This window comes from Triticum urartu, chromosome 2, assembly GCF_003073215.2.
Source record: "Triticum urartu cultivar G1812 chromosome 2, Tu2.1, whole genome shotgun sequence".
NCBI classification, from domain to species: Eukaryota; Viridiplantae; Streptophyta; class Magnoliopsida; order Poales; family Poaceae; genus Triticum; species Triticum urartu.
The window spans coordinates 351,876,614-351,902,813 of NC_053023.1; positions in this window are offsets into that span (position 1 = coordinate 351,876,614).

Genomic DNA, 26,200 nt, shown 5'->3' on the forward strand with positions numbered 1-26,200 from the left:
TGCCGTGCAGCGGAATAAGAGTTGGGGCAGCGCGTCCGCGTGGATCGTCTCCTCCTTGTCCGATCTCCCTCGTACAACCGGTGGTCGGTTCCCACGTATAGGTTCGCCGGAGCAGCACAAGTGCACTGCCTCTAATGGTATCCGCGCGTGCAGGAGGAACGTCGTGCGGCGGACTGCTAGGTCCGATCACACAACCGGCGAGTGGAGGTGTCTATTCGCAACACATGCAAACCCTAGTGACAGCGCCGAAGCGATCAACTGTGTGAGTGTGCGGCACCTCCACTATATATATAGGCGTCCGTCACGGGCTCAACACTTGGGCCTCGCACGGACCCTAAAGCCCATAAGTCTACTCGCCCACAATCCGAATATGGTTCGGATCACATCCGACCGGTGTCCTCGGATCTGTCCTCGTAGGTTCCTTCCCTTAAGCGCGCGACCCCTTAGGTTCAAGTCGGCTTGGTCGCAGTTCGGATCACCTCTGAACTGCACGGTTGGTAGCGGCCTCTAGCAAGGCATGCCGAACACCAAGCATACTATGAAGCTGGTTAGCAACCCTGTACATCACACTTCCATTCCTTTTTCCACACGATATATGTTGTCGAGCTCAAGGCGAGTCTGTCATCCTTGTGCTAGCCCGACCTCTTTCTCGTCCCAGTGATGCCGATCACAAACCGGATTATCTCATAATCCTTGTCGCATGGCCATGCTTATCCTGGTCGGATCACACGAGGGGCCCAGAGTATATCTCTCCTGATCGGAGGGGCAAATCCCATCTTGCTCGACCACGTCTCGCAGCATGGTTCTGGACAAACCCGAAACCTACCTTTATAACTACCCAGTTATGGAGTAGCATTTGGTCGGCCCAAAGCAAGTCTGTCACCATCCTGAGTACATGCGTCAGCTCAGGTCTTAGGACATAGAACATATGTTGTACTAGAGACTCACAGATGACATATCGCTGTGTCTCATAGTTGGGTCTGTCTGACTTAGACCTTATCTCGACTCGGATCCGACTACGTCGAATCCGACCAGATCCTTCCAAGTCCATATTATCCGATTAGCATCCAATGCTCCATGGCTAGTGAGACCAAGCCATCGACCGTGTCATATGCTAGTCTAGTTGGCTGCGCGTCCACACAGCCCTTTCGACTAGGGACCTTTTAGGATAGTCATCATACAATGCATAGTCCCACAAACAAGTCACGTACTTGCTGATACACATAATTGATAATGTCCATGGACTATCTTTATTCATAAACACATAGGAAATATCATCATACATGATTTCCTCTAGTGCATATCTCGAACAGTACTCCCACAGATAGCAAGTCCGGCGTTGGCACGGAAGGACCCGACGAATGAGCATGACCTAGACCATGTTGACAAGCTTGATCTTCCTATCCATCATGTTCTGGACGCATGTCTGGAGCCCAGTCAGCTCGTCCGAGGGACCCCAGGTTAGGCCCCTCTCTTGCCAAGAGGTGAGCCACATCGGGATTCCGGATCGGAATTCAGGGGCCACCACCTAGTTGGTGTCACGCGGCTCGGTGATATAGAACCACCCGATTGCCACGCTTTCACCGTCTCCGTGAACGAGCCTTCGGGCCAGGTAACATTGGGCATCTTGCCCACCATGGCGCCTCCGCACTCTCCTTGTTGGCCGCTCACCACCTTCGGCTTTACATTGAAGGTCTTCAGCCATAGGCCGAAATGAGGTGGGATGCGGAGAAAGGCCTCACACACGACAATGAATGCCGTGATGTTGAGGATGAAGTTGGGAGCTAGGTCATGGAAGTCTAGCCCGTAGTAAAACATCAGTCCACGGACGAAGGGGTGAAGAGGGAAGCCTAGCCCGTGGACGAAATGTGTGAGGAACACACTCGTGGGGCTCTGGAGTAGGGACGATCTGTCCTTTGGCAAGGAGTCGGTGAGCGATCTCCTTGGCCAGATATCCGTCCTCCCGCAGCGCCTTGATGTCCTTCTTGACGGAGGAGGCCATCCACTTACCCCCAGCTCCGGATCCAGACATCTTTGGAGTGCTTTCTCGCTCGAGGGAAATGCTAAAGACTTGGGCGCTGGAGCTCAGGGACGGAAGGACTGAGGAGGAGCTGAGGTGTGGGTGAAGGAAGGGAATCCTTATCCCCTTATAAAGGTCACGAATATCAAGCGTCTCCCCAGTCGCCTTAAACTCTCCTACTCCCAAGGATTGTGCAAACGGCATGGTTGGGTCGCCCACGCCCGTATTGATGAGAATCCCGTAATAAGGGGACACGATCTCTGCTTCGACAAGACGTGCCAATGGCAACCACGTCTCGAAATGTGGAGTGGCAGACGAAAAATGGTTCGAAATTATGTCGGTACATACGTGAGGTCATCAGCAGATTAGCCTCGTGTAAAAATATATAATATCTCTACGGGTATGTATGGTGTGTGGGTGATAGGTCCGGATACTATCATCGCATCCGAAGACTATCTTGAAGTTCAGATAGAAGGGAACCTGCATTGCAATGCCAAATACAATCTGCGCGTCGGACTCCTCTTCATTGAAGCCAGGTCCAGGGGCTACTGAGGGAGTCCTGGACTAAGGGGTCCTTGGGCGTCCGGCCTGTTATCCATGGGCCGGACTAATGGGCTGTGAAGACGTGAAGGCCGAAGACTGTACCTGTGTCCGGATTGAACTCTCCCTGGCGTGGAAGGCAAGCTTGGCGACTGACTATGAATATTCCTTCTTATGTAACCGACTCTATGTAAACCCTAGATCCCCCCCGGTGCCTATATAAACCGAAGGGGTTAGTCCGGAAAGGACACATTCATTACCATAGTCATCCAAGTTAGACTTCTAGGGTTTAGCCATTACGATCTCGTGGGAGATCAACTCTTGTAACACCCATATTCATCAAGATCAATCAAGTAGAACGTAGGATATTACCTCCATAGAGAGGGCCCGAACCTGGGTAAACATCGTGTCGCCTGTCTCCTGTTACCATCGATCCTAGATGCACAGTTCGGGACACCCTACCCGAGATCCGCCGGTTTTGACACCGACACCGAGTTACCCCTTTGAAAGGTATTAAGAGGTTCCACACTCGGGGGAAAGCTCCCACCCAGATACATTGGTCTGTTCCCAGTCATGACAAGGGTTGGTTAAGTGGCTTACCAGTTAAAACTATCGCACAAGGTATCCGAGGTTCACGATGTCTTCCACGTATCTCAATTACAGAAGTGCATCTCACCACCTGAAAAACGGTCAGATCTGACCGAACTAGAGATTACTAAGGACTTAACATATGAGGAGAAACCTTTACGAATATTGGATGAGATGGAACGAGTCCCCCACAGTAAGTCAATAAAGTTTTACAAGGTACAGTTGGAACATCATACCAACAAGGATGAAGCCACCTGGGAAAGGGAGGATTTCTTAAGGACTGCATACCCTGATTTGTTTCCTAAGAAACTGAATCTCGAGGATGAGATTCATCCTAAGGGGGGAGGTTTGTGACACCCTAGATTTTGCCCTTTTTCTTTTTATTGGATTAATTGAATATTTGAATTTGCATTTGGTTTTTTAGTCAATTCTTTTGGACTTACCACTTGCAAATCAATTTGATTTTCTTCCAAGTGGGTTCTATCATCCTTAAACCCTCTCTAGACCTCACCCCTCTCTCTATAATGCCACGGGATGATTTTTTTGATGACATAATATTCATTTTCCTTCTGAAAATGAATGTTTTCTCACTATGCTATGAAGCAACCCTCATTTTTCTTGCTCCATAAGTCACAAGAAAATTCCCAAATATTCTTTGGGTCATGCTTCACCTTCCCGTGCAAAAAATTTCCACTATCCTTTGTATTATTTTAGCTAAGGAAAATGATTTTGCTTTTGTCCAAAAAAGGCACTTTGTGAAGCAAGTGTAATTTTCCTTGATCTGTTGGAGCTGAATTTTTTACCACTTCATTACCTTCCTAAGAGAAGCTTAACCACCAAAAAACATCCTTTTTCATCAAGCCATTTGTCCATAGCTTGTTGAACAAGTTTTTGTCCAAAAACATTATGCGAGTCTATAGTCTTGTCCTTGGAGTTAGGTGGCAATCTAAGGGCTCTTCACTGACTAGCTTCGAAGGGAAAACACGCTGGACGGAGTTTGCACTTTGCGAAAGCACTGCATATGCTAGTGTACACAATGACCGCGCAGGCGCAAGGTGTTCGACATGCAATCGCCGCGCTATGGGCATCGGGGCCCTCTACCGCAGCCCGTCTCTCCTCCTTTCACCACCATAGCTTGCCCCTCCCACTCAGTAGCCTACTCCCCTCCACATGGCCTTGCCTTGCACCTCTCCGACGCTGGCAGGCCACACGCCGGAAGAAAGCGAAGCACAACTGGGCGGAACAGTGCACGCGAGTGCGCCGCTTGCCCCACCTAATGCGTTGCACTCTGCTTGCACGCGTCCCTGGCTTCTCCGCGTCACACTACTTCTTCCCCAAGACTAGCCCGAGCAACTCTCACTCCCAGTGTGCTGGAAGCTCTTCTCCTGCGGAGCTCAATGCACTGTCACCCTCCATCTATAAATAGAACCCTCCCCGAGCCGTTCGAATAATCACAATCCTCTTCTTTGGCCACAAATCGAGTTCCTAGCTAGTGCGGGAAGGCGGGGACGGCCTCCTGCCATCGATCCTCACCAGAGTTGGCCACAGATCCCCGACGACCGTCCTCGTGCTCCGGTCATCTCCGTCTTCGCCCCTCTGTCTCCGTCGATCTTGTGGTGCTCTCCTGAGTATGCCGGTACTTTTGGTTCGCTGAATCATCACCGGAACCACCGTCTCCGATGAGCACTGCCGCCCGCCATCTCTAGAGAAGAAGCCTGGGCTACCGTTCGTCCACCTCAGCTGTCTCCATGAGTATGTGTGTGTTTGCTATGATGAGTTGGACCCATTCCCCCTCTCCTCGACGACCGCCGTGGTCTCCTCCCTGGAGAACCACCGGTGACATGGCCGTCGTGCCCTGTTCTTCTCCCCCTCTCTCAATCCTGACAGTGGGACCCCACTGTTAGTCTGTCTCTCCCTCCCGAAGTGTTCTCTAAGCGGAGGCGCATTATGAAAATACGCGTTCGACGTGGCCTCCTCTGGCAATTTGTTTAAACTCATTTAAATCCAAAATTTGACCAGAACTTTGACCGGCTCTAGATTCAATTCTATAAGTCCAAATGACTTGATTCTTTTTGCATTAATTTTGTATTGAGCTATAGTTTCTGTATTCCAAGTTTGAGAATTTATCTTGCAGTAGATAATTTCTGGTGCATTAAAATGCTTTATGCGACATTTTCTTTTAGCACTTAAATTATTTCCAGAAGGTTCTAATTGTGTTGGAGAAGACCAGGAGTATTGTGACACACCTCTGAACTAAGGCAATCCACAACATTAATTTGCATGGATGGCATTGAAATAGTAATGGTTTTATTTTAATTAAATTCATTTTATGCATTTAAGTTGAAATAATTTGCTATATGAAACTTGTGAATATTATTTGATCCTTGTTATATCTATGAAGTAGAGTATATGTCATCTTGGTATTATGTGCACTAGCGATCATTTCATGTGCTCATGCTATATATGATGCATTCATCATCGATATTCATGAACCTTGTACTTCATTGCATACTATGGCTTGAATCATTTTTAAATTCAAGTTAAATATGATGTTAACTCAACTTGGACAACTATTGATCGAGTCATGGTGTCACCGAATCAAGCTCACCAATGCAACCACACTTGCGTGGATGGGGAGGCCGTAATTTGGTATGTTGGCATACCTCTTGCCGGTGCTCCAACTAGGGAAGGTTATGCGCTTATGCTGCACTGGCCCGGTGGGTAGGCATAACCTTGTGGGCCCATAGTTTTATGGTACCATTGTCCCCATTTGGGACCGTTTGTTTTTGTTTTGCCATGACGATGGCTGGCCATGAAGGTGGCAGATGTCCAGAGTGGGCATCCGAGGCCACCCATGACATAGCCCAAAGGAGAGTTTGTCAGAGTGTCCGGGAGAGTGTCTTGCAATAGATCAGTTTTGTCGGAATGTCGTTGGTCCACCCGAATGGGAGCACGAGGCCATGAATTCCTTGGTGTGGGTATAGTGTAATAAGCTCTGCAGAGTGTATAATCTATCGATAGCCGCGTCCTTAGATATGGACACAGTTCGTAGTACGTCACACTGTGGGTCAACTGAAATAAACAATCGACACGCATAATAACACCGAGATGGCACAAGCAGAAGTTGGTGATCTTTTGAGGGTCACTATGGTTGGTTTTGATGTGATCTAGTGAGGATCACAATGGTAAGTTGTTGATGGTGGTTACGAGGTAACCTGAGATGGTAAGTTGGTCTGAGGGACCGTGATCATGAACCATGTACACTTCACAGATATAGTATCATGCTCATGTTAATGCATTCAACTTTTTAAATGCCTTGTTGTTGTTTATAATGTTTGCTTTGCTTGATGTGAGCTTGCGAGTACATTCAAAGTACGCAGCTGGCGTATCATGCCAGATGCAGGGGAAGCCGTAGTAGCAGTTGGTGTCGTTCGGTTCATCGCGATCTACGCCGTGTCCCAGAAGTGTCCATGCAGAGTGGAGTCCCGCTACCTCTTCATTCCACTACCGAGTAGGAGTATCACCTTTCATCGAGGCCCCTGAGATGTCTACTCAATAATGCCCATAAGTTCAGCCGCACTGTGTGTGTTGCTTGGCCTCGACTTCTATTTAATATGTAAAACTTTGTATCCGCAAGAGATCAATAAAGCAGTTGATTTATGTACCAAGTTGTTGTGTATTGCCAGAAGACTTGATCTTTGGGCTGGCAATGCAAGGTAAACCGGTTGCTATGAGCCGGGGTGCCATAGGTCCCATGTTAGATGCGTGTCACGCCAGAGTCGCGCCAGGGAGAGACGAGCGCCGCACGATCCAGGTTAATCGAATGTCTCACGAGGCGGTTGATGCCATCGACGAATCAGCTGGTTAAAAAAACTTTTTCCTATTAAATGAGCGATGATAGGTGCCGGTCCACGCAGCTGTTTGATTGGAGTGAGCTAGACCGCATGATCTGTTCTTCCTATCCCTCCATCTCTTCTTCCTCCGCACATGAAATCAAAAAAATCCTCCATTCCTCTCCTCCCCAGAGCAAGCTAACCGCGCCCCCGCCACCACCCGAGCTCGTCTGAGACCGCTGGCCCTTGGTCCTCGTGCTCACGGTCTCCTATCGCCACACGTTGTTGGACGAAAAAATATGGATGCGGTCGTGGTAACATTTTCATTGCCAGGATAGCAAAATGGAGATGCAGTTGCAACAAAAAACATCCTCCTCATCACCACCAGTTGTAGCTAGTGGTACAGGTCACAAACATTGTCGACGGTCATTGGTGAACGATTTTGATTACCAGCCATAGCAAAACGAAGACATGGTTGCAGCAAAAAACATCGTGGTTGTCACCGCTGGTTGCATTGCCGCTCGCGACTCCATCGTCTCCTGGTTGCTGATTCCACTTGTCTTCATTGTAGCAAAAAAACTCGCCGGTGGAAGCTTGTGGGTTGTCGGTTGAAACAAAAAATAGTTGTCGGCATGTTCGTCGTCACAAAACAAACAACCAATTGTAGCAAAAAATGTTGTTGGTTCCAGCTCCAAATTCGGCCGTTTCCGGCAAAACCAGATCCCACTTCTAGCTCCCAGCTTTGGTTGGTTGAAGCAAATCCAGTAGTTGGTTCAAACTACGTCCTCGGCCAGTGGCAGCAAAAAAACAGCTGGATCTAGCTTGAACTTTGCTGCTTCCAGCAAAACCAAAACACAACGCTGGACAACGTCCTCTGCTGCTTCCAGCAAAACCAACACACAATGCTGCACAACATCCCCGAACAAGCATGACAGCTCTGGTGCACCCCCTCGGTTGTAGCACTTTGCGCTTGGTTGTAGTAGGGGGAGGGGAGCGGCGAGGGAGAGCATGTATGTGCGGTCACATGCTGCAGAGAAGGGGGAGGAAGAAGCAGAGGAGCAACGGGTGCACGGGGGTAGCATTTATGACGAGAGAGAAAGAGAGAAGATGCGGGAGGTGGAAGAAAGAGAAGATAGGTAGTGTAGATGGTCCCTGCAACCTATGTGTCGCCAGTTGCTTCATTAGGAGCATGTGCGTGTGGACGCGGCCTTCCTTTGGACCCATGCCAAGGTGTGCGTGATGGGTCCATCACTAGACAGTCGAGGGGACATTCCTTTGGACCCATGCTAATGTCTCATGTATCTCATTCTCTTTTTTTTATTCCATGCCATTTTTCTGCGCCTAATATATATAGCAAGGACCTTTTTGTGCAAAAAATGGTGTTTCATTCATCAAGAATTGTCATTACAATCTGATTGGCATAGCTGGCTAATCTCATTTGGGCAGTGTCACCGTGCGAGATGATGTCTTCCCCATTTGGGTAAATACATATTTCAAATTTCTATGTACATGCAAAAATTGATGTTCTCGGCTTTAACACAATAGTTTTTTGGATTCCTCAAGAAGTGCAGCCACTAGAGATCGGTTCAAGTCATGGTCATGTAACATAACAATGATGACACTACAGTCTGACTTCAAGATAATAGGCTCTATACTGCACTCTAACACAAGGCAAATGCCCTCTGCACATGCCGATGTCTCAGATTCCAGGGCACTTGAACAAGTATGAAGGAATCAACAAGATGCGAATATTTTCCCTTATTATTCCTCAAAATCATTCCCGCTCCTCCCATTCCATCATCCTCACTAAATGCTCCATCAATGTTCAGTTTGTTGCAACCCGACGGAGGCAGATTCTGGCTAGTAGGGGAAGTAGTCGGGTGATCAGGTGGTTCCGGGGCACATGGCATCGAGGATCCTGTTCGTACGCCACCACATCTTGCCCTTCTCCAAGTTAGCTTCTAGGTGCTGCTTGATACATAACAGTGAACTGATCTAGCTGTTAAGACACCTTCTAGAAGCAACGATGGGCGGGGCTGGTTTGTTGAGCCGGCTATCAATAGGGCACTGGTGAAGAAAATGTAGCAGCCACTTTGCCCCGATGTTATTTATCTCCTCGAGCCTCATTCATGTGCCAGTGTTTGTTCATAGCCCGCGAAAGACCTTGCACCAAAGGACATCTACAGAACGTGTGGAACGTGTCCTTGCATTCCACCCCACAAATCATACATATATCAGATCTCTCAATGTGCCATTTCTATTTATTTTCCATTGCGGCCAACGAATTCGTAGCAAGGTGCCATGCAAAAATGTGTACCTTGGGAGGGGCAGGGCACCCCCACAATGCTTTCTATATAGCACATGTGTCGTTTGGTGCGTTGCTCATGTGATAACCCACAAGTATAGGGGATCACAACCATTTCGAGGATAGAGTATTCAACCCAAATTTATTGATTAGACACAAGGGGAGCCAAAGAATAATTGTAAGTATTAGCAATTGAGTTTTCAATTCAACCACACCCGGAGACTAAATATCTATAGCACAGTGATCAGTAGCATAGCAGTACAGTAATTTGGTAGTGATAGCAGTAGTGGTACAAGTTAATAGTAAGTTAGTAACAGTAATAGTAGTAGCAGTAATTATGTAGCAGTTGTGACAGTAGCAATAGTAATCGTAACGCGACAAGAACAATATACGAAAAGCTTGTAGGCATTGGATCAGTGACAATGTTGGATAATATTCATCATGTAATAGTCATAACCTAGGGTGACACAGAACTAGCTCCAATTCATGAATGTAATGTAGGCATGTATTCCGTAAATAGTCATACATGCTTATGGAAAAGAACTTGCATGAGATCTTCTGTCCTACCCTCTGTGGCAGCGGGGTCCATAAGGAAACTAAGGGATATAAAGGCCTCCTTTTGATAGAGAACCGGAACAAAGCATTAACACATAGTGAATACATGAACTCCTCAAACTACGGTAATCACCGGAAAGAATCCCAATTATTGTCACCTTGGGGTATGCGGATCATAACACGTAATAGGTGCATATAACTTGCATGATAGGATCAAGAACACAAATATATTAGTGAAAACATAAATGGTTCAAATCTGAAATCATGGCACTCGGGCCCTAGTGACAAGCATTAAGCATAGCAAAGTCATAGCAACATCAATCTCAAACCCTAATGGATACTAGGGATCAATCCCTACCAAAACAAACTCAATTACATGATGAATCTCATTCAACCCATCACCGTCCAGCGAGCCTACAAAGAGATTACTCACTCCCGGTGGTGAGCATCATGAAATTGGTGATGGATGATGGTTGGTGTTGACGATGATGACGAATCCCTCTCTCCGGAGCCCCTAACAGACTTTAGGTCTGGCCTCCAAATGAAGAACAAGAGCTGGCGGCGGCTCCGTATCATATAACGCGATGAAACTTCCTCTCCTAATTTTATCTCAATAAATAGGAATTTATAGTATCGAGATTAGGGTTAGCGGATCCATGAAGGACCCACCACCCACGAGGGCATGCCTAGGGGGTAGGCGAACCCTGGTGCCGTGTGGGCACAGGGTGGCCACCTCCGGTGGATCTTGATACATCCATTTTGCATCATGTTTTCCTAATGTTATTTATGATGTTTTTATGCATAATAATTCTCTATGGAGTAATTCTAATGCCTTTCTCTCATAATATGCAAGGTTTACACAAAGAGGGAGAATGCCGGCAGCTGGAATTCTGGACCTGAAAAAGCTATGTCTGAGTCACCTAATCTGCACATCTCCAAATGAGCTAAAAATTTACTGAGAATTGTTTTGGAGTATATGAAAAATACTAGAGCAAATAACTACCAGAGGAGGCCAACCAGGTGGGCACAACGCACTTGGGCACGCCAGGCAGCCCAGGCGCACCCTGGTGGGTTGTGCCCTCCTCGGCCCACCTCCGGTGCCCATCTTGTGTTATATAAGTCATTTTGACCTAGAAAAAAAATAAGCAGAGGAGTTTCGGGATGAAGCACCGCCGTCTCGAGGCAGAACTTGGGCAGGAGCACTTTTACCCTCCGGCAGAACGATTCCACCGAGGGAACTTCCCTCCCGGAGGGGGAAATCATTGTCATCATCATCACCAACAACCCTCTCATCTTTGGGATGCCAATGTTCATCAACATCAGCATATCCTCTCAAATCCTAGTTCATCTCATGTTTGCAATCTTTGTACCAGAACCTTAGATTGGTACATGTGGGTGACTAGTGTTGTTGATTACATCTTGTAGTTGATTACTATATGGTTTATTTATGGAAGCTCATATGTTTAGATCCATTATGCTATTTAATACCCCTATGATCTTGAGCATGATTATCATTTGTTAGTAGTTACTTCCGTTCTTGAGGTCATGGGAGAAATCATGTTGCAAGTAATCATGTGAACTTGATATGTGTTTGATATTTTGATAGTATGTATGTGGTGATTCCCTTAGTGGTGTCCTCTGAACGTCGACTACATGACACTTCACCATATTTTGGCCTAAGGGAATGCATTGTGGAGTAGCAATTAGATGATGGGTTGCGAGAGTGATAGAATCTTAAACCCCAGTTTATGCGCTATTCCGTAAGGGACCAATTGGATCCAAAAGTTTAATGCTATGGTTAGAATTTATTCTTAATACTTTTCTCGTAGCTGTGTATGCTTGCGAGGTGTTTAATCATAAGTAGGAGGTTTGTTCAAGTAAGAACAACACTTAAGCACCGGTCCACCCACATATCAAATTATCAAAGTAGCGAACACAAATCAAACCAACATGATGAAAGTGACTAGATGAAATTCCTGTGTACCTTCAAGAACGCTTTGCTTATTATAAGAGACTGTTTTGGCCTATCCTTTGCCACAAAAGGATTGGGCTACCTTGCTGCACTTTATTTACCGTTACTGTTACTTCCTTGTTCCAAATTACTTTGCTATCAATCTACTCGTTACCGACAATTTCAGTGCTTGCAGAGATTACATTGCTGAAAACCACTTGCCATTTCCTTCTGCTCCTCGTTGGGTTCGACACTCTTACTTATTGAAAGGACTATGATTGATCCCCTATACTTATGGGTCATCAAGGCTCTTTTCTGGCACCGTTTCCAGGGAGTGAAGCGCTCTTGGTAAGTGGAAATTGGGAATGAAAAATTATTACTACGTGCTGAAATTTATTGTCACTTGTTACTATGGAGAACCATCCTTTGAGGGGTTTGTTTGGGGTATCTTCACCTCGACCAGAACCACAATTAGTTGCCCCTCAACCTACTGCACCTACTGAAAATATTGGTCATGAAATTCCTTTGGGTATAATAGGACAACTGCTAGCTAATCCTTATGCAGGAGATGGAACTGAACATCCTGATATGCACTTGATATATGTGGACGAAATTTGTGAATTATTCAAGCTTGCAGGTTTATCTAGAGATGAAACTAAGAAGAAGGTTTTCCTTTATCTTTAAAGAGAAAAGCATTGACATGGTATAGTCTATGCGATGATATTGGAGCTTGGAACTGGAATTTCACCAAAAATTTATCCTATGCATCTAGTTCATCGTGATCGGATTTACAAATATAATTTTTGGCCTCGTGAAGGATAAAGTATCGCTCTAGCTTGGGGGGGCTTAAGTAAATGTTATATTCATGCCCCAATCATGAGCTCTCTATAGAAATTATCATTCAGAACTTTTATGCTCGGCTTTCTCGTGATGATCAATCCATGCTCGATGCCTTGTACTGGTTCTTTTATGAAGAAGACTATTGAATTCAGGTCGGATGTTTTAGAAATAATTAAGTGCAACTCTGAAGATTGGGAACCCGACGAAGGTAAAGTGTCAGGTATTAAGCTTGAGTTTGATTGTGTTAAATCTTTTATGAATACTGATGCATTTCAAAAGTTTAGCACAAAATATGGACTTGACTCTGAGATACTAGGCTCTTTTTGTGAATCTTTTTCTACTCATGTTGATCTCCCTAAGGAGAAGTAGTTTAGATATCATACCCCTATTAAAGAAAAAATTAAAGATCTGGTTGTAGTTAAATATGAAACTATTATTTACAATGTTGATCCAGTTGTGCCTACTACTTATACTGAAAAACCACCTTTCCAAGTTAGGATAAAGGAACATGCCAAGGTTTCAACTATGGTTAGCAAAAGTAATATTAGAGCTCCCAAACCTGCTGAACAAATCAAAGTAGAACCTAGTGTTGCTATGGTTAAAGAACTCTTGGTAGAAAACATATATGGGCATGTTATTTATTTCTATGATGAAGCTGCTAGAATTGCTAAACCCGATGAAAAAGATAAACATAGACCTGTTGTTGGCATGCCTGTTGTGTCAGTCAAAATAGGAGATCATTGTTATCATGGTTTATGTGCTAGTGTGAGTGCTATTCCTTTTACCTTATACGAAGAAATTATGAATGACATAGCACCCGCTGAAATAGAAGATACATATGTTACTATTAAACTTGCTAATAAAGACATTATCACACCACTTGGGGTTGTTAGAGATGTTGAAGTCTTGTGTGGGAAAATAAAATATCCTACTGATTTTCTTGATCTTGGTTCCCCACAAGATGATTTTTGTCCAATTATCTTTGATAGACCTTTCTTGAACACCGTCAATGCTATTATAGATTGTCATAAACAAACTATGAGTGTTAGCTTTGGTGATTTATCTCATGAATTTAATTTCTCCAAGTTTAATAGACAACCTCATAAGAAAGAATTGCCTAGTAAGGATGAAATAGTTGGTCGTGTTTCTATTGACGTGCCTCCTGCTGACCCACCAAAACAATATTTGCTAGACCATGAAAATGATATGCATATGCATGAAAGAAATGAAATAGATAAGATCTTCTTTCAACAACGACCTATGCTTAAACACAATTTTCCTGTTGAAACTCTAGGAGGTCCTCCTCCACCTAATGGTGATCCTGTGTTTGAATTAAAACAATTTCCTAACACTTTTAAATATGCTTATCTTGATGAGAAAAATATATATCCTATTATTATTAATGCTAACCTTTCAGAACGTGAAAAGGAAAGATTATTGAAAATTATGAAGAAGCACCGAGCTGCTATTGGATATACTCTTAATGATCTTAAGGGAATTAGTCCCACTCTCTGTCAGCACAAGATTAATATGGAACCAGATGCTAAACCCGCTGTTGATCACCAACGACGTTTGAATCCTAAGATGAAAGAAGTGGTAAGAACTGAAATACTGAAAACTCTGGAAGTAGGTATAATCTATCCCATGTCTGATAGTAGATGGGTAAGTCCTGTTCACTGTGTACCTAAGAAGGGACGTATTACTGTTGTTCCTAATGATAAAACTGAACTAATTCCACAAAGGATTGTCACTAGCTATAGAATGGTAATCGATTTCAGAAAATTAAATAAAACAACTAGAAAAGATTATTACCATTTGCCTTTTATTGATAAAATGCTAGAAAGACTATGTAAGCACACACACTTTTGTTTTCTTGATGTATATTCTGGTTTTTCTCAAATACCTCTTTCACAACCTGCTCAAGACAAAACCACCTTTACTTGTCCTTTTGGAACTTATGCTTATAGACGTATGCCTTTTGGATTATGCAATGCACCTACTACCTTTCAAAGATGTATGACTGTTATATTCTATTATTTTTGTGTAAAGATTGTTGAGGTTTTCATGGATGATTTTTCCGTTTACGGAACTTCTTTTGGTGATTTCTTAAGCAACCTTGATCGAGTTTTGCCGAGATGTGAGCAAACTAATCTTGTCTTGAATTGGGAGAAGTGCCACTTTATGGTTAATGAAGGTATTGTCTTGGGACATAAAATTTCTGAATGAGGTATTGAGGTGGATAAAGCTAAATTTGAGGGAATTGAGAAAATGCCATGTCCTAGAGATATTAAAGGTATTCGTAGTTTTCTCGGTCATGCTGGCTTATATAGGAGGTTTATTAAAGAATTCTCTAAAATTTCTAGGCCTCTTACAAATCTTTTACAAAAGGATGTTCCATTTGTTTTTTTATGATGATTATGTAGAAGCCTTTGAAACACTTAAGAAAGCCTTAACTTCTGCACCTATTGCTCAAGCACCTGATTGGAATTTGCCTTTTGAAATTGTGTGTGATGCTAGTGATTATGTTGTTGGTGCTGTTCTAGGACAAAGAGTTGATAAGAAATTAAATATTATCCATTATGCTAGTAAAACTCTAGACAGTGCCCAAAGAAATTATGCTACTACTGAAAAATAATTTTTAACAGTTGTGTTTGCTTGTGATAAATTCAGACCTTACATTGTTGATTTCAAAGTAATTGTTCACACTGACCATGCTGCTATAAAATATCTTATGGAAAAGAAAGATGCTAAACATAGACTCATTAGGTGGGTTCTCTTGCTACATGAATTTGATTTACATATTACTGATATAAAGGGAGCTGAGAACCCCGTAGCTGACAACTTTTCTAGAATAGAAAATATTCTTAATGACCCACTACCTATTCATGATAGTTTTCCTGATGAAAAATTAGATGCAATAAATGTTTGTCATAGCACTCCTTGGTATGCTGACTATGCTAATTACATTGTTTCTAAATACATATGACCTAGTTTCACATACCAATAAAAGAAAAAAATTCTTCTATGATTTAAGACATTACTTTTGGGATGACCCACATATTTATAAAGAAGGAGTAGATGATATTATTAGACATTGCGTACCAGAGCATGAACACATCTTATGAAAATGTCACTTTGAAGCTTATGGAGGACATCATACAGGAGATAGAACTGATCACAAGGTATTACAATCTGGTTTTTATTGGCCTGCCCTCTTCAAGGATGCCCGTAAGTTTGTTTTATCTTGTGATGAATGTCAAAGAATTGGTAATATCGGTAAGTGTCAGTAAATGTCTATGAATTATTCACTTGCTATTGAACCATTTGATGTTTTGGGTTTTGATTATATGGGACCTTTTCCTTCCTCTAATGGGTACACACATATTTTGGTTGCTGTCAGTTATGTTACTAAGTGGGTAGAAGCTATTCCAACTAGTAGTGCTGACCATAACACTTCCATTAATATGCTTAAATAATTTATTTTCATGAGGTTTGGAGTCCCTAGATATTTAATGACTGATGGTGGTTCACACTTTATTCATGGTGCTTTCCATAAAATGCTTGCTAAGTATGAGACCCATAGAATTGCGTCACCCTATCATGCTCAATCTAGTGGTCAAGTTGAGCTTAGCAATAGAGAAATAAAATTAATATTACAAAAGATTGTCAATTGGTAAGACGGGAGGCGCCGCAGTAGCCACCTCGGTAACCGCATATCATTTAAGTGGGTGGCAGACGAACGAACGGACGACACTTGTGTCGTTTGAACGCGGAGCAATCGCCTGCACTGGGAAGCGTCGCGGGCGGCGCTGACCATTTCAGGAGGAAAGCATGCGTGGGCGAGGGAGGGGGTCTGAGTGGGCCAGGATGGTCAGACTAGTGCTAGGTAGCGGTCCGGTCTAGCAGCCGGACATGCTGGCTCACTAGCAAGCTCACCGAGCTCAACGACGACATTCAGACGATGCACGTGGCATCCGACCAGGAGCCGGCGCCACCACCCAAGCAGGTGGGGCTGCACTTCGATGCCGTGTTCACCATAGAGCAGGTGGGGCTGCACTTCGATGCCCTAATGGAGGAAGAGCTATCAGCACAGGAGGACCTGTGCTGCAACCTCCGTCTCATCAACGAGCACCGGCTCGTGGAAGGATGAATCACCGACGAACAAGCAAATGACAATGTCATCGTGGACATGTGGCCCTATGATCCTGGCTTCCTAAATGAGTAGCGGGTGATGTATCAAACCATCCGTAGGGCTCACGAGGCCCTCTCCGTCTTCCTTCGAGTTGTTGCGCTCGTTGTGGCGCTGCCGTCTCACGTTGTCAACATGGTCAACGAATATGAGGAATCAGGAGATGACTTTAATTGGAGAGGATGAGAGTGGATCCCACCAGGGCCATAACCGCACGTACGCAAGTGCCTCCTTATTAGTATATACATCTATAATTTTTTGCTTCTTCCTGGTTTCCTGACATCACGGTCCCACACCATTGTCAACCTATATAGTCAATAAACAAGAGAATTGCAAAAGGAGCGGCCAATAGCTGGGACCCAGCAGCTCGAGCAGTATTTGTGTTTTTGAGGTGTGAGCGGAGTTTTTCTTGCACGATGTTTTTATTGTTGTTCAGAGGAGGAGGGTATCAACTGGGCGGACTGTGGCCCGTCTGGCCCAGGCTATTATTTTATGTCGACCAAATATCCAACCCACATATTAATTTTTCAAAGTGAAAATGGCTAGCCCAGCTATTCTCTTTTTGCGGAATACCCAATCCAGGCCAACTTTTTATTCTCCGGGCCGCATTAGACTTGCCAATAAAATGGGTTTTAAGAAATAATAAATGGGTGTAATTAAAAAAATTGGCTGTAAATATAAATAATGCACCGAACAGGTACATTTTTTAATTTCATTACATGTTGCATGCGCAAAATTTCGTTGGATTTTTACCTAATACAAATTTATTTTGAAATTATATTGAATCTGACTCTAAATTTTGGGTTAAAAAATATTTCAGATCCCATCGAAATGTTTGAAATTTTGTTGATTTTTTTGAGAGGTTGGCTGAAATTATTAACCGTTGTCCTGGCTAGAAAATGGTCTATAATTTTAACAAACGGTAAATGGGCTGAGTAAATTCCATTAAAACTAAAAAATATGTTGTAAATTATAACAAATCACAAATGGGATATATGTTCTCTGCCACATATATGATGGTCACTTGTGGGCCTACTAAGTTGACGCATACGCAAAGCTTTGTCAACTTATAGTCAACACACAATTCTAGTAGCAGTGGCCGTTTGATGTCCATCTAATGGTTGTGGAACTTCTTCAATCTCGGATATTCATGCTTCAGCCGCCTAAACTACCGCCGGCGGTACCGCCTGCTACTGCCTCCCGTGACCGGTTGTGCTGCTGTGTAGGCCTCACCTGCCCACCCTACTCCCATCGCCGTCCAGGCATTCCTCTACTCACTAACACCTCCTATTATTCTCCGGCGACGATGATACGTCTCCATTGTTTCTACTTTCCCAAACTCTTTTTCCCTTGTTTTCGACTCTAATTTGCATGATTTGAATGGAACTAACCCGGACTGACACTGTTTTTAGCAAAATTGCCTTGGTGTTATTTTTGTGCAGAAATAAAAATTCTCGGAATGACCTGAAAATCCATGGAGAATATTTTTGGAATATATAAAAAATATTTGTGAAAGAATCAACAGAGGGGGACCCACCTGCTGGCCACAAGGGTGGAGGGCCCGCCCTTGCCTTGTGGGTCCCCTGGACCTCCACCGACCTAAACTCCAACTCCATATATTCACGTTCGGGGAAAAAAATTAGAGAGAAGGATTCATCGCATTTTACGATACGGAGCCGCCATCACCCCCTCTTGTTCATCGGGAGGTCAGATCTAGAGTCCGTTCGGGGCTCCGGAGAGGGGAAATCATCGCCATCATCATCACCAACCTTCATCCATCACCAATTCCATGATGCTCCCTGTCGTCCGTGTGTAATTCCATCGTAGGCTTGCTGGACGATGATGGGTTGGATGAGATTTATGATGTAATCAAGTTAGTTTTGTTAGGGTCTGATCCCTAGTATCCACTATGTTATGAGATTGATATTACTATGACTTTGCTATGCTCAATGCTTGTCATTAGGGCCCGAGTGCCATGATTTCAGATCTGAACCTATTATGTTTTCATGAATATATTTGTGTTCTTTATCCGATCTTGCAGGTACTAGACACCTATTACGAGTTATGATCCGCATACCCCAAGGTGAAAATAATTGGGATTCTATCCGGTGATTATCCTAGTTTGAGGAGTTCATGTATTCACTAAGTGTTAATGATTTGTTCTGGTTCTCAATTAAAAGGAGGCCTTAATATCCCTTAGTTTCCATTAGGACCCTATCGGATGTGGGGTTCCGACTAACCCTTAAGGTTCGAACACTGGGGTGCGCGTGAAGTCTTTCCCTCCTACCGATCTATGCTCTAGCTCGCAAGATCTTGTGGACGAACTCGATGAACTCACAACACAAAAAGACACGGGGTTTATACTGGTTCGGGCCACCGTTGTGATGTAATACCCTACTCCAGTGTGGTGGTGGTGGGTTGCCTCTTGGGCTGATGATGAACAGTACAAGGGAAGAACACCCTCCTGAGGTTGGGGTGTTCTTGTGCGTATGAACTTGTGGTGTGTAGATTCCCTCAAGCTAAGATGAGATGCCCCTACTATGGTGGTGGCTAGTCCTATTTATAAAGGCCCTAGTCCTCTTCCCAAATATTGAGTGGGAAGGGAGCCAACAATGGCGGGCTAATTTGAAGGGGGACAACTAGTACAAGATATCCTGACAAAATGTAGTATGCGCCTGTGAAAGGCTCTGGGGTGACGCCGTCTTAGGCTCCACGATGACCTCCGTCTTGAAGTCCATGGTCTTGGTCTTGTTGCACCGAAATGGCAACCTTTGCCTCAGGCCTCGGTACTCCGCGGCTGCGCTTGCCTCGTTTGCACCAAAGGGGAAACAAGGACGGTGCGCGCGCTGGCGCCCGCCTGGTGTCGATCGTCATGGCTCACGTCACCAGAGTCTCGTGAGGTTCGCCTCGCCTTTATATCTCCGCTCCTCGTGAGCCTGCCTGGCTAGGCCACTCCAGAGGAGGTCTTGCGTCGTCCGCCTCGCGAGGCTTAGACCCTTGTGAGGGTCTTGGGTGCCTCGTTGGTGAAGATGGGCCGCAGGCAGGCAAGTCTGGGGACCCCCGTTCCCAGAACACCGACAGTAGCCCCTGGGCCCAAGGTGCGCTCGGGCTTGGCTTCGCGGCGAAGCCAAGGGTCAAGTTCGGAGCACCGCGGGCCCCAAAATCCTGCGGCCTCGGTCGACGCGTGGCGGTTGATTGGACGTGGGCGTCTGCGCTCCCCATGCTGCCTCGGCAACTGCTTGACCTGACAACAGGCTAGCGCGGGCGGCACTTGCCTTCATTGCTTCTTCCTTGCCTCACTCCAGATCCCCTTTATCGCTCTTGCTGCCGCTACCTACAGATCTGCTCCGGCCTTGCTCTGCATCTACCGCCCATGGTGCCACGCAAGGTCAAGACTTCCTCGGCTCCGGCTTGGTACGAGCCCGCTCTTGAGGCACCCACTGTCATGGAGAAGTGCCTTGTCTCCGTGCGCTTGTTGACAGTGGGAGAGCAATGAGTGGGGAAAGAGGAAGCTTCGGCTTGCCTCTGACGAGCCGGAGCCTGAGGGGAGCACCTTCCGCAGATGATGACGACATCCAGGGGTGACTTGCGGCTATTCTTCTTGTTTCATTCCTACGACATACATCAGGCCTCATGGAGGCGTTTAAACTTTTCATTTGGTATTGTGAGAACAATATGCTTGTAATATTTGCTTCGAGATTTTGCGTTTTCCTTCCTATTTGCTTTGTTCTGCGTCGGCAGAGCCCGGCCCCGTGCATACCTCAACCGCCATTGGGCCGACCGGAGACCAGGACGGTCCAAGGAGTGAGGGGCTATGTGACTAGTTAGGCTCCTGAGTCGCGATGCTCAGGAGTCCCCCTTGATGTGCGAACAACATATAGGGAGAGTTCGTGAGGATAGATTAATGTTCTATGTCGGCAGAGCCCGGCCCCGCGCATACCTCAACCGCCATTGGGCCGACCGGAGACTAGGACGGACCAAGGAGTGAGGGGCTACATGACCAGTTAGGCTCCTGAGTCGCGATGCTCAGGAGTCCCCCTTGACGTTCAAATAATTTCCATACCTGCCCTCACCGAGGCCTCGGGAGGGGCGCGCGACGCCCAGGTTCGGGGGACCTAGTTGGGTGGCGTGCGCTTGGCCGTGACCCAAGCGCAGCCCCCGTGCCCAGCCCCCTCGCGCGACTCTCCCTAGGGGAGGCGTCGTGGTGAGGCTGGGCGCTGAGCTCTAGGCTCCCTAAGGTTGGTACGACCGTGGGGTCGCCCTCAGTTGTTTATCACCAGTGCGGATCATAGTGCTTCTGCTTGTGCACGAGCATAGCCGCTCCTCGGCAGTGTCGACAGCCAGCGCGGAGCATGGAGCTTCCACTTGGGCGTGGGATGGGGGGGCCCTCCGGGAGGAGCCCCCGGGGCGTGTACAACCCCGCCCTGACAGGTGGCTTGCACGACAGGGCTGCGAGGTGTATCTGGGCACTCGTGAGCCAGCGCGGGACTCACGAGGCCCTACCTCCAGGCGGGTTGCGCCTGGTCTTGAGTCTTGGTGACTGTATGTCCCTACAAGGCGGTTAGATGCAAGCACTCTACGTCCTCAGGTCCCGGCCCTCGAGCGAGCTCAGCCGCCACTGGTATGCCAGGTCGCGATGTCGTGGTCAAGGCCAGGGGGTGAGGGCTGGAGAGCCAGTAAGAGCTCCTGAGTCGCGATGCTCAAGATCCCCCCTTTTAACATGCAAGTGAATTGCATAGGGTGAATGGACCTATGGCGGGCGTTGATCGAGTAGGCGATAGCAGTTGGTAGGTTAAGCATGAAGAGCAGATCAAATTAGGTAAATGCAGGAAGATACATGCCACCGGGTCCGGCCCGAGCGGCGTGGGGATGATGCAGCCCGAGGGGCGCCCCCAACAAGGTAATCTAAAGACATAAGAAAAAGGGACACATGCCACAGGGACGGACCCATGTGGCCTGGGAATAATGCAGCCCGAGGGGAGCTCCCAGCTTAAATGAACTTGGAAGATGTCACCTGGTTCTGTAGACGAAGTAGAGTTGGTGCAGCTGAAGCCACACGTTGAAGGAATGGCTCCTCATGAGCCACCGGAGCCCTGAGCCTCAGGAGGCTCTCGGGGCTCAGGAGGCTCCCTGAAGACCGTCCCCATCTCCTCCAGAACGACATGGAACCTGGCCTCCTGAACCGCCAGGACTTGCCGCACGTTGCGCTGATAGGCCTACGCCAAGCTTGGCAAGCCGAAGGGCATGCGAATGTAGCTATGTGGTGGACCCCCACAGCGGCCCACACGTGATGGCCAGAATCATTCCTGAGATGCGGCCCTGTTGAGCCGTCTTGTAGCTCTTGGGTGGTCTCGGTGATGAACTCCTGAGCGGTGGGCACTCCTTGCCATGTGCTCTCCTGAGGAAAGTGTACCGTGAAGCACGCTTCCAAGTAGTGCCCAAGCGCATCCCTCATTAGGTTCGCAAGGTTTGAGGCTCTCCAGAAGAGAGCCCGCGAGTCCTGCCTGAGGAGGGCGCCGGACGCGCTTTCCTATGCGGTGGAAGGTGGCGCCCCTGGAGCGGGCGCTGATCCTGACGAGGCTCCTGACGTGACGCCATCTTCTTGGGGTCCTGCACGGCGCGACAGCTTCCTCTTGGGGATGGTCTTCAGAGGGCCTTGACTTTTGTTGTCAGGGTTGTCGATTGCTGCGGCTTGGAAGGCGCGCTCAAGGGAGCACACCGCATCCCTTTCTTCACATGGGACCATGATGATTCCCCCGCTTCCCGGCATCTTGAGAACGTTGTAGCCGTGGTGAGTGACTGCCATGAACTTGGCCAGGGCTGGATACCCGAGGATGGCATTGTACGGCAGGCGGATGTGCGCGACGTCGAAGTCGATGAGCTCGGTGCGGTAGTTCTTGTGCTCCCCGAAGGTGATGGGCGGGCGGACTTGCCCTATCGGTGTGGTGGAACCGTCAGTCACTCCTGAGAAAGCCTTGATTGGCTGGAGCTGCTCATAGGGCAGTTGGAGGTTGTCGAACGTGTCGACGGATAGGACGTTGAGCCCTACGCCGCCGTCGATGAGAGTCTTGGTGACTTGCACATTGCTAATGACTGGGGAGCACAACATAGGGAGTGCGCCAGCGGTGGCTGCGCACTTGAGCTGGTCTGCCGAGTCGAAGGTGATGGAGCATTGGGACCACTTGAGCGGGCGCGTGGCCTCAAGCTTAGGGAGTGCCGCGTTCACCTCGTGAGCGAACTGTTTGAAGATGCGTTGAGAGGCTGGGGCCTGAGCACCGCCCAAAATGCAAGCGATCACACGCGACACCTGGAAGCCCCCAGCCCCCTTGTCCTAGTGGTGGTCGCCGTTCCTTCTCGGTGGCGGCAACGGGAGAAGACCGGCGTTGCCCTGGGGGCGATCCTCATGAGGCGGGTCCCTCCAGGCGGCCTCGCGGGGTTGGTCCTGCCAGCGGTCCTCATGAGGCCGGTCGCGCCACTCCTGGCGCAGGCCACGGTCGTACCAGCGTCCGCCTCCGCGTCCTCCTCCGCGGCCGTAGCCCCGGTCGTTGCGCTCGGGGCATCGACTATAGCTTCCTTCCCATTTGGCTCTGAGCTCTTGGCATTTGTTGGTGTTGTGGGTGTTCAGATTGTGGAAGGCGCAGAACGGTCGGCCATTCTTGGACGACTTGGGCTGATCTCTCCCTCGCTTGGTGTCGGGCTCCACTGCGAGCACTACTGCCTCTTTGCGCTTCACGTCCTTGGCCTTGGCCTCCTTCTCCTCCACTCCTGCAGCTGGTAGCTCAAGGAGAGAGAGGCGCCCCTCCTCAGCTCTTGCACACTTGGTCGCCAGGTTGAACAGCTCCTGAGATGTGCAAAGCTCCTCGTGGATAGCCAACTCTTCCTTCATCTTGACGTCACGGACGCCGTCTGATAACGTGGAGATGATGGCTTCGTCCGTGACCTTGGGGATCTTGAGGCGGGTGTTCTTGAAGCGCTGGATGTACTTCTGGAGTGTCTCTCCTGGTTGTTGCTTGATGCGGCGTAGATCGCCCGCGGCGGGTGGGCGGTCGCGAGTGCCCTGGAAGTTGGCGACGAAGCGGTCGCGCATCTCGTCCTAGGAGGAGATTGAGCCGTGCTGCAGGTTCAGGAGCCAGGAGCTGGCCCCATCCTTGAGAGCCATGGGAAACCAGTTCGCCATGACTTTTTCGTCACCGTTAGCCGCTCCGATGCTCAACTCATAGAGCTGCAGGAACTACGCAGGGTCGGCGGTGCCATCGTATCGAGGAGGTAGATCTGGCTTGAACTTGCCTGGCCAGGCGACGCTACGCAGCTTAGGGGTGAAGGCACGGAAGCTAGCCGTGGTTGCTAGGGACTGCTTCTGAGGTGGAGCTTGGTCTTGGCGAGGTCCGCGCTGCGCCACTTTAGGCGGCACGCGGTCTTGATGAGGTGGCGCAGGGAGCGCCGGTGCAGCTTCTCGTGGCCCCCCTTTGTGGTGTAATACCCTACTCCAGTGTGGTGGTGGTGGGTTGCCTCTTGGGATGGTGATGAATAGTACAAGGGAATAACAACCTCATGAGGTTGGGGTGTTCTTGTGCGTATGGACTTGTGGTGTGTAGATTCCCTCATGCTAAGATGAGATGCCCCTACTTTGGTGGTCGCTAGTCCTATTTATAGAGGCCCTGGTCCTCTTCCCAAATATTGATTGGGAAGGGAGCCAACAATGGTGGGCTAATTTGAAGGGGGGCATCTAGACAAGCTAACCTGACAAAAGGTATTCTGCGCCTGTGAAAGGCTCTAGAGTGACGCCGTCTTGGGCTCCACGATGACCTCCGTCTTGCAGTCCATGGTCTTGGTCTTGTTGCACCAAAATGTCAACCTTTGCCCGAGGCCTCGGTACTCCTTGGCTGCGCTTGCCTCCTTTGCACCAAAGGGGAAACAAGGACGCTGCGCGTGCTGGCGCCCGCCTGGTGTCGATTGTCATGGCTCACGTCATGAGAGTCTCGTGAGGTTCGCCTCGCCTTGATATCTCCGCTCCTCGTGGGCCTGCCTGGCTAGGCCACTCCAGAGGAGGTCTTGCATCGTCCGCCTCGCGAGGCTTGGACCCTCGCGAGGGTCTTGGGTGCCTTGTTGATGAAGATGGGCCGTACGGCCTTCTACTTGGCCACGCCGTGGGCCGCAGGCAGGCAAGTCTGGGGACCCCCGTTCCCAAAACGCCGACAGACCCCGCTACCATGGGAGGTTAAGACAAAAGATGTCATCCAAGTTCTTTTCCATAAGCACGTATGACTATATAGGGAATACATGCCTACATTATATTGATGAATTGGAGCTAGTTCTGCGTCACCCTAGGTTATAACTGTTGCATGATGAATGCCATCCGACATAATTATCCATCACCGATCCACTGCCTACTGTGACGCCCTCGATTCAATCGTACACTAATCATAAACGCAAATGTGTACGATCAAGATCAAGGACTCACAGGAAGATATCACAACACAACTCTAGACACAAATTAAAATAATACAAGATTTATATTACAAGCCTGGGGCCTCGAGGGCTCGAATTCATCAGCTCGAATACACAAGAGTCAGCGGAAGCAACAATATCTGAGTACAGACATAAGTTAAACAAGTTTGCCTTAAGAAGGCTAGCACAAAAGCATCTACGATCGAAAAGGCAAGGCCTACTGCCTAGGAGCCTCCTAACTACTCCAGGTCGTCAGCGGCCGTCACGTTGTAGTAGGCACCCTAGGGGTAGTAATAATCATCGGTGGTGTCGTCTCACTCCTGGGATCCGTCATCTCGTCGTAACAATCGGGAAAAGAAAGAAGGGGGAAAAGGGGGTAGGAAAGCAACCGTGAGTACTCATCCAAAGTACTCGCAAGCATCAGATCTATACTAACTATGCATTGGTATCAAATTAAAGGGATGTATCTGTGGACTGAACTGCAGAATGCCAGAATAGAGGGGAGAGCCTAGTCCTATCGAAGATGGCATCTTCACGCAGCTCCAAGCATCGTGCAGCATCAGAAGAGATAAGAGTAGCATATAGCAAAGTAGAAGTAGTTGTAGTGTTATCAACCTCGGCTAGAGATTCTTCCTTGACTCCCTACAAGAAAGCAATCCCAGAGCCATACTATCCAGCTATCACCTCAAATATCCAGTTCTAGTTGTATTGATCTGGATACAACTCCAACTGTCCATTACCGTAGGACAGGCTATCGATAGGTGTTTTCTTCCCTGCAGGGGTGCACCAACTTACCCACCACGCTCGATTAACTCCGGCTGGACACACTTTCCTGGGTCATGCCCGGCCTCGGCCAAACAATACCCCGCAATCCGACCTAGGCTAAATAGAGAGGTCAGCCTGCCAGACTAAACCTATGCCCCAAGGGGTC